The following is a 12,041-nucleotide window of genomic DNA, read 5'->3' as shown; positions in this document are numbered from 1 at the left end:
CCATACGATACAGCAGCTCTGACTTTTAAATGAGGGAACTCTTATTCATTTTTTAATGTTTTAATCTCAAAACAGTATAGAAATGGGAGCATGTCATGCTAAAACATTCCTCCATTTTGTTTTGTTCATAACAGAACCTCAATCAATACACAACCCTTTGTGCAAAATGCTGTCCACACTACTGTACTCTAAGAGCCCTGGCTAAAAATCACAAGAAAATCATATTTAAAACAAGCTCAAAGAACATTTACATAGCTTGTCTCAGTCTCTCTCTATTTCCCTGTTTGTCTAAATAAAGCTTAATAGCTTAAATGAGGGTGGAATTTCACTCTCTTACAAAATACAATACATTTAGCAGTATGTTTTATAGTTGTGTTATCCCTGCTGGTTGATCCAGTGAGGCATGCTTAGCTGCAGTGTTCTGATCCAGTGAGCCATGCTTAGCTGCAGTGTTCTGATCCAGTGAGCCATGCTTAGCTGCAGTGTTCTGATCCAGTGAGGCATGCTTAGCTGCAGTGTTCTGATCCAGTGAGGCATGCTTAGCTGCAGTGTTCTGATCCAGTGAGGCGTGCTTCGTTTAGCTGCGGTGTTGTTCTGATCCGGTGAGACGTGCTTCGTTTAGCTGCGGTGTTGTTCTGATTCGGTGAGGCGTGCTTCGTTTAGCTGCGGTGTTGTTCTGATTCGGTGAGGCGTGCTTCGTTTAGCTGCGGTGTTGTTCTAATTAAACATGTACAATTAACAGAGGGCTCCTGAATAATGAATGACTGTAGGGGTGCCAGATTATAGGGAGCATTCTTGGGTGACGTCAACACTTCCTCCCCATGAAGCATGCTTTTCCTATATGAGGTTTTTCTCTGGCAAGGACTAAAATCTACAAACTGAACTAAGTTTGTCATGTTTGCAGTGCTGTGTCTCCTGTTTGTCAGTTCTGTTTCTTTAGAACTCTGACCTCCTGTGAACCCTGTTTTTCATCATTACATGATGTCACTCAGAGGGAGTTTATCGAGCATTCAATCAGAGGTGCTGACAACAGGGCTGAAGTATTGACTTGTGGTGGGAAAAGGAGAGGAGGAGGTGAAGTGAGGCCCAGAGGAGTTAGCTAAGTAGTTTAGGAGACAGAGTGGATGTGTACCGCTGGTAAGGAATAAAATGGAGGGAGTGYGGGAGGAGGGGACAAGGGAGACCTATTGGAGTTGGCTAAGTATCTTAAGAGACAGAGTGATGTTTTTCCCCTACCAATCACCCCATGGGATGACGGAAGCAGGGAGAGTAGTGTCAAGTTTGCTCCCCCCCCCCCTTTTTCAGAGCTGGCTTTGTGTGGCAATCAACACCGATCCTCTGAGATTCATTACCCTCACAGGAGACTCCCCACTACTCTCTCTGCCCCTCTCCAACACACAGACTTACATCCTCTCTCTGSCCCTCTCCAACACACATACTGCAGACATACAGTTAAAGTTGGTCAGTCATCTGTCTTCACTAGTGTGGGATTCTTTTCATTTGTTTTGGACACATACTCTGCCCCTCTCCAACAGGACATTAAGCGTCACCATTCCTAGGAGATGGAATCAAATAAATCTCCCTGTTTGGTGAAGAGAATTCCTCTTACCTAGAGAGATTAATAAGAAATTGTGGAGGCGGGGCCGAGGTAGGCAGGAAGAAGAAGTGCAGATTGGTGTTTTGGTTGTTTTATGACTACAGTTGTCACCTCTGCTGTGTTCTCGGGTCCAGTTGGACTGGTGGGACAGGCCCACCCACTTGTGATTGGACTGATTGGAGTCATCTGTCGTGAACTACATTATGTCTGGAGAGATCAGGATGGAAACCATGCCTTCTTTCATGTAGCTGTGCTCAAGTGTAACATGATAAATATCTGGATTTCTCTTTAAAAACTACAATATCTACAACTCTTTCTATGGTCAGTCTCTCATATTCAGTGAGCGGACTTCGGCCAAATGTAGCATGGCAATAGGCCAATAGTTTTTGCTTTAACTCTGTTCATCGCGCCCCATAAAACCTACATACAGCAGCATTATTTATTTCACTCAGTGGGCAGCAGAGCTGATTTTACAGCACATTGGTTTTCATGCCCGTCTTATAAAGCACATTTAACCTTGTATAGCAAAGGCACAGCATCCCTGCTATCTGCAGACAGGGACATCCAATGGCTTTTCATTAGTGACCCAAAATCCAGTGTGTGTGAAGATATGAGAATACTTATTTTCCACCATAATTTGCAAATAAATTCATAAAAAATCCCACAATGTGATTTTCTGGAAWWWWWWTTCTCATTTTGTCTGTCATAGTTGAAGTGTACCTATGATGAAAATTACAGGCCTCATCTTTTTAAGTGGGAGAACTTGCACAATTGGTGGCTGACTAAATACTTTTTTGCCCCACTGTATATATCTCTCTACATATCTCTATATATATCTCTATGTGTATATCTCTCTATCTCATCTATATATATATCTCTCTCCATTTAAAAAAAAAAACATCAAATTGATCAGAAATACAGTAAAGACATTGTTAATGTTGTAAATGACTATTGTAGCTGGAAACGGCGGACTTTTAAAGGAGTATCTACATAAGCGTACAGAGGCCCATTTTTGGCAACCATCACMCCTGTGTTCCAATGGCACGTTGTGTTAGCTAATCCAAGTTATCTTTTTAAAAGGCTAATTGATAATTAGAAAAACCTTTTTCAATTATGTTAGCACAGCTGAAAACTGTTGTTCTGATTTAAAGAAGCAATAAAACGGGCCTTCTTTAGACTAGTTGAGTATCTGGAGCATCAGCATTTGTGGGMTAGAATAAGGCTGTAACGTAACAAAATGTGGAAAAAGTCAAGGGGTCTGAATACTTTGCAGTATGGTTGTCCCCCAAATGGCACCCTATTCCCTAATATAGTGCCCTACTTTTAACCAGTGCAGGTAGGGTGCCATTTGGGATGCATTTCTCTCCACACTTTGTTTTATTGTCACATACACCTGATAGGTGCAGTGAAATTTGTTGTTTTACTGGGTCAGCCATAGTAGTACGGCAACCTTGGGTAAATTAGGGGTAAGTGCCTTGCTACAGGGCACATTGGCCGATTTTTTTTTTACCTTGTCAGGTATTCGAACCAGCAACCTTTTCGTTTACTGTCCCAATGCTCTAACCGCTAGACTACCTATCGCCCTTCAACCACTGGTCACGGCAGCCTGAGCGAGAGAGTGAGGACAATTGCTCTCAGGGGCCAGTCAGTCAGTGAGCAGCCAGCCACATATCTAGGGCCGTGACGGTAATTACAAGTATTTGTGGAGCCTGGCTGTTTCCCATTGAAGCCAAGCCCCCTGCGTGTGCACGTAGCAGCACTGCTTCAAGCCCTCAGCTGGACAACTCATTGTGTACCAATGACTCTTTGATCCAACTGAGCTGCATGCTGCATGTTAAGGAAGTGAGCTCACAAAAGTATGATTTAGAGGGATGCACGCACACGTACATATGCACTGGTTGACTTCCCATTAGGCAGAGGAGGCAATTGCCTCAGGCCTCATGTCATCAAGCGGCATCATGAGCTGGCCATAAAAAAATAAATACAAATAAACAATAAAAGATTCTCTGCTTGAGGCCTCCTCATGCTCCGCTCGAGGCATAATCAAATAATAATACAAAATCCCTCTGTTTGAGCTTGTGTTTTATTGCATGGGCTGTGTCTCAATCCATTGCATCTGTTGAAGTTCGGCCTTCTACATCTGCGGTGGAAGGTGGCTGAGCTACAACGATGTTTGTCAGACCAGGAGACATCCCGAAAATCGGTCTTCTCGCGAAAAAATCTGTAGCATCCGGATGTTTTTGGCGGCACTCTACACCCCTCTATAGGAAGTTGTAACTCTCACGAACACAATGGTGTGCTCCCTTTTGCTCGACAACCCCACAAGTGTCACAAGACACATCTTTTGTCTTGCCTATTCACCCTCTGAATGGCACACACACACTCCAAGGCTTAAAAATCTTTCTCTAACCTGTCTCCTCCCCTTCATCTACACTGATTTGAAGTGGATTTACCAAGTAACATCAATAAGGGATCATAGCTTCCACCTGGATTCACCTGGTCAGTCTATGTCATGGAAAGAGCAGGTGTTCTTAATGTTTTGTATACTCTGTGTATCTCTGATGTAGGACAGACACTTAATTCCTTTTGATTCATTACATATTCTTTCTGTTTTTCCATGTACGCATCTGTTATTAAATGGATTTATGTGGGCTGGTCGAATGTTTAATCAAATAATTTTTGTATATATTTTTTCATACCTACAGACGTCCTAAAATTTTAAATCAAATAGCTAAATGATCCTTGGTATGACCATCTTAATACAATTCTATATGTAAGCTCAGTAGAAAACCAGCCCCGGTTCATTAGACTCTAGGGGGTATTTAATACATAATCCACAGCATAATTATTAACTGGACCATGCTTAGAGAGATATTCAGTGTCTGATTTGTTATTTTTACGCAATCACTGCGGCCTTTCAGGTTATGTCGATATAGGACTCGTTTCCTCCAGCATCTTCACAAGGTCCTTTGCTGCTGTTCTGGGATTGATTTGCACTTTTCACACCAAAGTACGTTCATCTTTAGGAGACAGCACGCGTCTCCATCCTGAGTGGTAGGAAGGCTGRGTGGTCCCATGGTGTTTATACTTGCGTACTATTGTTTGTACAGATGAACGTGGTACCTTCAGGCGTTTGGAAATTGCTCCCAAGGATGAACCAGTCTAGTGGAGGTCTCCAATTTCTTTTCTGAGGTTTTGGCTGATTTCTTTTGATTTTCCCATGATGTCACGCAAAGAGGCACTGAGTTTGAAGGTAGGCCTTGAAATACATCCACAGGTACACCTCCAATTGACTCAAATTATGTTAATTAGCCTATCAGAAGCTTCTAAAGCCATGACATCATTTTCTAGACTTTTCCAAGCTGTTTAAAGGCACAGTCAACTTAGTGTATGTAAACTTCTGACCCACTGAAATTGTGATACAGTGAATTATAAGTGAAATAATTTGTCTGTAAACAATTGTTGGAAAAATTACTTGTCATGGCAAAGTTTTTACTCAAAAATTAGTCGTTTGAGCTCAGGTCAATGAGGCCTACAGGCCATAAATAGAAGGTCAAAACTTGTAATGTTCACAAGAACTTAAGTTGATAAAAAGATCTAACACAACATTAGGTGATAATATATGTATTATTATGGATTTGTAATCAGCTATAATGGGGTGGTCATTTTAGCTCGGGAACACAGAATGAATTAACATGAAAGGAACACAACAGGAGGGTTAAAAACTAAGGGGGAGAACTCCAGAAAGTTGAGTTCAATCTCGTGCTTCTGATATTTATTCCGCAGACACGCATGTGCGCAGCTTAGAGGGAACATTGGTCATAATGCTTATTGACAGTGTCATAAAGTGTATTTTCTACAAGTAATTTTAAAATATGATGAAAAAGACATGACTGTAAATAATTCATTACAACAACAGCAAAGGATTTAAGAAACAAACTTTCAAATGAAAGGAAACTTCTTGACAGGGAGAAAAAACATTTGAATAAATGTGGGTTTTGACACTCTTATGTAGGTGTCATAACCAGCTATAAAATAACACAATATATGTCACAACAGGTGTAAATATATGGGTCATGACAGTGTTATGATCATATTATGACAGGTTATGACGCTGGGTGTCAAGTGTTACTCATATTTTTGTCAATTTGTGGCTTTGTTTTGCTTTTACCAGATTGCTCAGGTCTGTTTTTGACCTATATTATCATAATTTATGTAATGTTGCGTCCCTTGGCACATGAAGGTCATGGTCATGACTGTCTTTGTAATATTCTCACGGAGTTAACTTTTAAGTGAACAGCAGTTTATGCCGGTAAAATACCACAGTGAATGAGAAAGCCATATGCAAATYGAGTATCTTTGTTACTGCCATAGGTTATTATGTGTTTATAGCTGTGACCTGCATTTATAGGCTCATTGGACCTCCTGAAAGATGCAGGATGGGGCTGTGACTATCCTTTAGCTGCATTAAGGGACAGGTGTAAGCTTAGCCACTAGTGAATATTTGATGCTTCACTAAGCAGTGTCAATAGGAGGTGGTAGTGAGGGAGACGTAGGCTGAGTCCTAATTGGAACCCTTTTCTCTACATAGTGCTCTACCTTTTACCCTATGGGTCCTTGTCAAAAGTTMTGCACTATAGGAAATAGGGTGCCATTTAGGATACAGCCAAGCTTAGTTCAGTGGGCTGGCTCCTGGCTGGCAGCTCCCTGCATTAGCTAATTATTCATTATGCAGATCTGGTCTCACCCAGCCAGTCTCCAGCCCAGCGCTGCTGCAGCACACTGTTAATTTATTGAGGACAGAAAATAAGGAGAGGCAGGATTCATCTACTCCTCTGTCTCTGTCTCTCTCTGCCTCTCTCTGTCTCATTCTCTGCCCCTCTCTCTCTCTGTCTCTCTCTCTGCCTCTTTCTGTCTCTGTTTGTCACAGAGACAAACTTTCTCTCTGTTTGTCTCTCTCTGTTTTTCTCTCTTGATCAGCGAACTGTGTGCGTGCTTAGCGCTGAATGTGCCCAACCATGGGACCCAATCCATTACACATCATCTATTCATTGTGCTATAAAAGCTACTTCTCCTGGGTGGGTCCAAGGTGTAGCCTGGACTCTGCGTCCCAAATGGCACCATATTCTCTATWTAGTGCACTACTTTGGACCAGAGCCCCACATAGGGTACCATTTAGTAGGCACCCTCTGACTACTGTTGCTCCCCTTATCACACTCTCTGGTGCAGGGGTGTCATGCAGCCCAAAAATCTGAGGGGGCACAAAGTACGTGTTGTTGTAGAGGGTTGGTCTGGAGCGGGGCTTAGCCCGCTGTCCCTAAATCTGAAAATGTWGAATRTTTGAAACACCTGAAACAGCTTTTTCCTGCATTCTGAAGCCGTAATCATTAGACCTAATTGTATGTCAAAAATGTATATTTTTCTACATAGCATATCTAAGCATACAGTGCTTTCAGGAAYTGTTCACACCCCTTGACTTTTTCCACATTTTGTTTTGTTACAACCTGAATTTAAAATGGATTTATGATTTGGAAATGTTTACAAATGAATAAAAAATAAAAAGCTGAAATGTCTTGAGTCATTCAACACCTTTGTTATGGCAAGCCTAAATAAGTAAACATTTGCTTAATTTACAAGTCACATAATAAGGTGCATGGACTCACTCTGTGTGCAATAATAGTGTTTAACATGATTTCTGAATTACTACCTCATCTCTGTACCCCACACKTACAATAATAATAAGGCCCGTCAGTCAGGCAGTGAATTTAAACACAGATTCAACCACAAAGACCAGGCAGGTTTTCCAATACCTCACAAAGAAGGGCACCTATTGGTAGATGGGTAAAAAAATCTTAACATTATTAATTGCACTTTGGATGGTGTATCAATACACCCAGTSACTACAAAGATACATGCGCCCTTCCTAACTCAGTTGCCGGAGAGGGAGGAAACCGCTCAGGGATTTCACCATGAAACCAATAGTGACTTTAAAACAGTCAGAGTTACCCAGTCACTGTGATAAGAAAAAATTGAGGATGGATCAACAACATTGAAGTTTCMCTACAATACTAACCTAAATGACAGAGTGAAAAGAAGGAAGCTTGTACAGAATAAACAAATTCAAAAACATGCATCCTGTTTGCAAAAAGGCACTAAAGTAAAACTGGGGGAAAAAATGGCAAAGAAATGCATTTTATGTCCTGAATACAAAGCATTATGTTGGTGCAAGTCCAACACAACACATCCGTGAGTACCACTCTCCATATTTTCAAGCATGACTYTGACTGCATCATGTTATGGGTATGCWTGTCARTGGCAAGGCAGTTTTTTTAGAATAAAAATAAACGWYATAGAGCTAAACACAGGCAAAATCCTAGAGGAAATCCTGGTTCAGTCTGCTTCACWWCCGACACTGGGYGARAAATTAATCTTTCAGCAGGACAATAACCTAAAACACAAGGCCAAATATGTACTGGAGTTGCTTACCGAGGCGACATTGAATGTTCCTGAGTGGCCTAGTTACAGTTTTGACTTAAATCGACTTAAATCTATGGCAAGACTTGAAAATGGCTGTCTAGCAATGGTCAACAACCAACTTGACAGAGCTTGAAGAATTTTAAAAAGATGTGCAAATATTGTACAATCCAGGTGTGCAAAGGTGCCAAAGCTCTTAGAGACTTACCCAGAAAGACTCACAGCTTTAGGCGCTGCCAAAGGTGTTTCTAACATGTATTGACTCAAAGGTGTGAATACTTATGTAAATGAGAGATTTCTGTATTTCATTTTCAATAAATTTGCAAAAAAAAATATAAAAACATGTTTTCACTTTTTCATTATGGGGTGTTTTGTGTAGATGGGTGAGAAAAAAACTTTATTTTATTCAGGCTGTAACACAACAAAATGTGAATAAGTAATTGAGTATGAATACTTTCTGAAGACACTGTACCTCTTTACCTGTTCAATTGTAACTTAATGATTCACAAAAACGAAATATGGTTCTCTGCATCTTTGCTAAATTCTGGGTAAAAAATGTAAACAAATGTTAGTCTTATTCAGTGCATTTAGAAATTGCTAGCTTTTCTTTTTTATATACAGGGCATTTAGAAAGTATTCAGACCCCTTCCCTTTTCCCACATTTTGTTACGTCACAGCCTCATGGATTCAATACTTTTTTTTCATCAATCTATGCACAATACCCCATAATGACAAAGTGAAAACAGATTTTTGCAAATGTATTAAAGAATAACTAAAATATCTTATTTACATAAGTATTCAGACACTTTGCTGTGAGACTTGAAATTGTGTTCATGTGCATCCTGWTTCCATTMATCATCCTTGAGATGTTTCTACAACTTGATTGGAGTCCACCTGTGGTAAATTCAACTAATTGGAAATTATTTGGAAAGGCACACATCTGTCTATATAAGGTCCCACAGTTGACAGTGGATGTCAGAGCAAAAACCAAGCCATGTAGGTCGTAGGAATTGTCCATAGAGCTCCGAGACAGGATTGTGTCGAGGCACAGATCTGGGGAAGGGTAACAAAAAATGTCTGCAGCATTGAAGGTCCCCAAGAACACAGTGGCTTCCATCATTCTTAAATGGAAGAAGTTTGGAACCACCAAGACTCTTCCTAGAGCTGGCGGCCCGGCCAAACTGAACAATTGTGGGAGAAGGGCCTTGGTCAGTGAGGTGACCAAGAAACCGATGGTCACTCTGACAGAGCTCCAGAATTCCTCTGTGGAGCTGGGAGAACCTTCCAGAAGGAATAACCATCTCTGCAGCACTCCACCAATCAGGCCTTTATGGTAGAGTGGCCAGACGGAAGCCACTCCTCAGTAAAAGGCACATGACAGCCTGCTTGGAGTTTGCTAAAAGGCACCTAAAGACTCTCAGACCAGGAGAAACAAGATTATCTGGTGTGATGAAACCAAGATCGATCTTTTGGCCTGAATGCCAAGCATCAAGTCTGTAGGAAACCTGGCATCATCCCTACAGTGAAGCAAAGTACAGTGAGATCCTTGATGAAAACCTGCTCCAGAGCGCTCAGAGACCTCAGACTGGGGTGGAGGTTCACCTTCCAACAGGACAACGACTCTAAGCACACAGCCAAGACAATGCAGGAGTGGCTTTGGGACAAAGTCTCCTGAATGTCCTGGATGGCTCAGCCAGGCCCGGACTTTAACCTGATTCGAACATCTAGGGAGACCTGAAAATAGCTGTGCAGCGATGCTCCCCATCCAACCTGACAAAGCTTGAGAGGATCTGCAGAGAAGAATGGGAGAAACTCCCCAAATACAGGTGTGCTAAGCTTGTTGAGAAGACTCGAGGCTGTAATCATTGCCAAAGGTGCTTCCACAAAGTACTGAGTAAAGGTTCTGAATACTTATGTAAATGTATTATTTCTGTTTTTTTAATATATATATAAATTTGCTAACATTTCTAAAAACCTGTCCTTAATGTTTTGTATATACTGTATCTCTTGTCTGCACCTCTGGCTGTTCTCCTCTCCAGTAGCTGTACTTTACCCTGGTGGGATTGATGTGTAGCCTAAAGCTAGGACAATAAACCGAACATTTGTGACATCGACCATACAGATCACTTATCGCAGGCATTTAGCTGATATCGTTCATTATGATAAGTAGCCTATACTAGAGAAATATACATTTTGAAATAAAATAAGTTTGCTTCTGTAGGCCTATGGCTGCATTGGCAATGCATTCCATATGAAAAGCTGTTAAATGGACTCACATAGCTGATATACTAAGAGTGACAATCAAATAAAACAGATTGGAGATCTTACACACAAAAAGGAAATGTTCATTTGAGAATACAACACAGACACATTAGAGACGAATCCCCTCTTTATTGCAGGATTGTGATATGCGATTAGTCAACATTGACACTTGTTCATTTTGAATGGTTTAACAATTAAATCAAGTTTAAACACTTCACTTCAAAGAATCAATACTTCATCACTTCAAAGAGTACAAATAAGCTAACTCGTAAAGATTATACATCTTAGTGTAAACAACAATAGTTCATTGAGTAGTAACAAGTAGGCTATTATTACTAAAGCATCATTTCAGGTGAACAAAACAACCTCCATTCCAGCGGTGGTTAACCTTGATCCACTGATCCCTGATCTACTGGGTGAGCAGAATTCTCAACTCATTAGATTAGATACATTAAATCAGGTGGGAGATTAGTGCGCTGAAACAGAAGCCTGCACAACCAGCAGACCTCCAGCAGGGTTGACCTGCTCCAATTGTAATCAGTTTATACATTGTATGTGTGATGTTTAACTGTTTACAGTTAAAGGCCTACACATATAACCCATGGCGTATAGGAGATAACCTTAGTCTCTTGGGACGTTCATTGGGACCTCTCTCTTCATCTGCAAACAGGCTTTCACAGCTTTCCATAGCTGAGAACAGAAAACATAAAAAAAACAAAAACAGGATTCATTATACTCAAATTAGACAGCACTGAATATTATCTTGCTATAATCTCTATGTCCTCAACATTTTCCCCCTCTAGGGACTGGAACTGGAGAATCTTTTCATGGTGTCCTCCCACAAAATGACCTGCCCTGTCCAGTAGCCTACACCCTCCTATCCAGTAGCCTACACGCTCCTATCCAGTAGCCTACACCCTCCTATCCAGTAGCCTACACCCTCCTATCCAGTAGCCTACACCCTCCTATCTATCCAGTAGCCTACACCCTCCTATCCAGTAGCCTACACCCTCCTATCCAGTAGCCTACAACCCTCCTATCCAGTAGCCTACACCCTCCATCCAGTAGCCTACACCCTCCTATCCAGTAGCCTACACACCTCCTATCCAGTAGCCCTACACCCTCCTATCCAGTAGCCTACACCCTCCTATCCAGTAGCCTACACTCCTATCCAGTAGCCTACACCCTCCTATCCAGTAGCTACAGCTCCTATCCAGTAGCCTACACCTCCTATCCAGTAGCCTACACCCTCCTATCCAGTAGCCTACACCCTCCTATCCAGTAGCCTACACCTCCTATCCAGTAGCCTACACGCTCCTATCCAGTAGCCTACACGCTCCTATCCACTAACCTACCCCTCCTATCCAGTAGCCTTACACCTCCTATCCACTAGCCTACACCCTCCTATCCAGTAGCCTACACGCTCCTATCCAGTAGCCTAACACGCTCCTATCCAAGCCTACACGCCCCTACCACTAGCCTACACCCTCCTATCCATAGCCTACACACCTCCTATCCAGTAGCCTACACCTCCTATCCACTAGCCTACACCCTCCTATCCAGTAGCCTACACGCTCCTATCCAGTAGCCTACCACCCTCCCTATCCAGTAGCCTACACCCTCCTATCCATAGCCTACACCCTCCTATCCAGTAGCCTACACCGTCCTATCCAGTAGCCTACACGCTCCTATCCAGTAGCCTACACGC

General features: G+C 41.8%; 1 protein-coding gene and 1 long non-coding RNA gene across 2 annotated transcripts in view; one reads left to right on the top strand and one right to left on the bottom strand.

The window, feature by feature from the left end:
• The window catches only part of LOC111959280 (receptor activity-modifying protein 1-like), an 85,507-nt gene that overhangs the window by 1,223 nt on the left and 72,243 nt on the right, over positions 1–12,041 (top strand). The window lies entirely within an intron of this gene.
• Positions 10,463–12,041, bottom strand: part of LOC111959281 (uncharacterized) — a 10,352-nt gene continuing 8,773 nt past the window's right edge. The window contains exon 3 of the long non-coding RNA XR_002876634.1: positions 10,463–11,023. This is a non-coding gene — a long non-coding RNA (uncharacterized lncRNA). The remainder of the gene's footprint in view (positions 11,024–12,041) is intronic.

Source organism: Salvelinus sp. IW2-2015, linkage group LG36 (genome assembly GCF_002910315.2).
Source record: "Salvelinus sp. IW2-2015 linkage group LG36, ASM291031v2, whole genome shotgun sequence".
NCBI lineage: Eukaryota > Metazoa > Chordata > Actinopteri > Salmoniformes > Salmonidae > Salvelinus > Salvelinus sp. IW2-2015.
The sequence above is the reverse complement of the archived record's forward strand: the minus strand, read 5'-3'. Positions and strand labels throughout refer to the sequence as shown.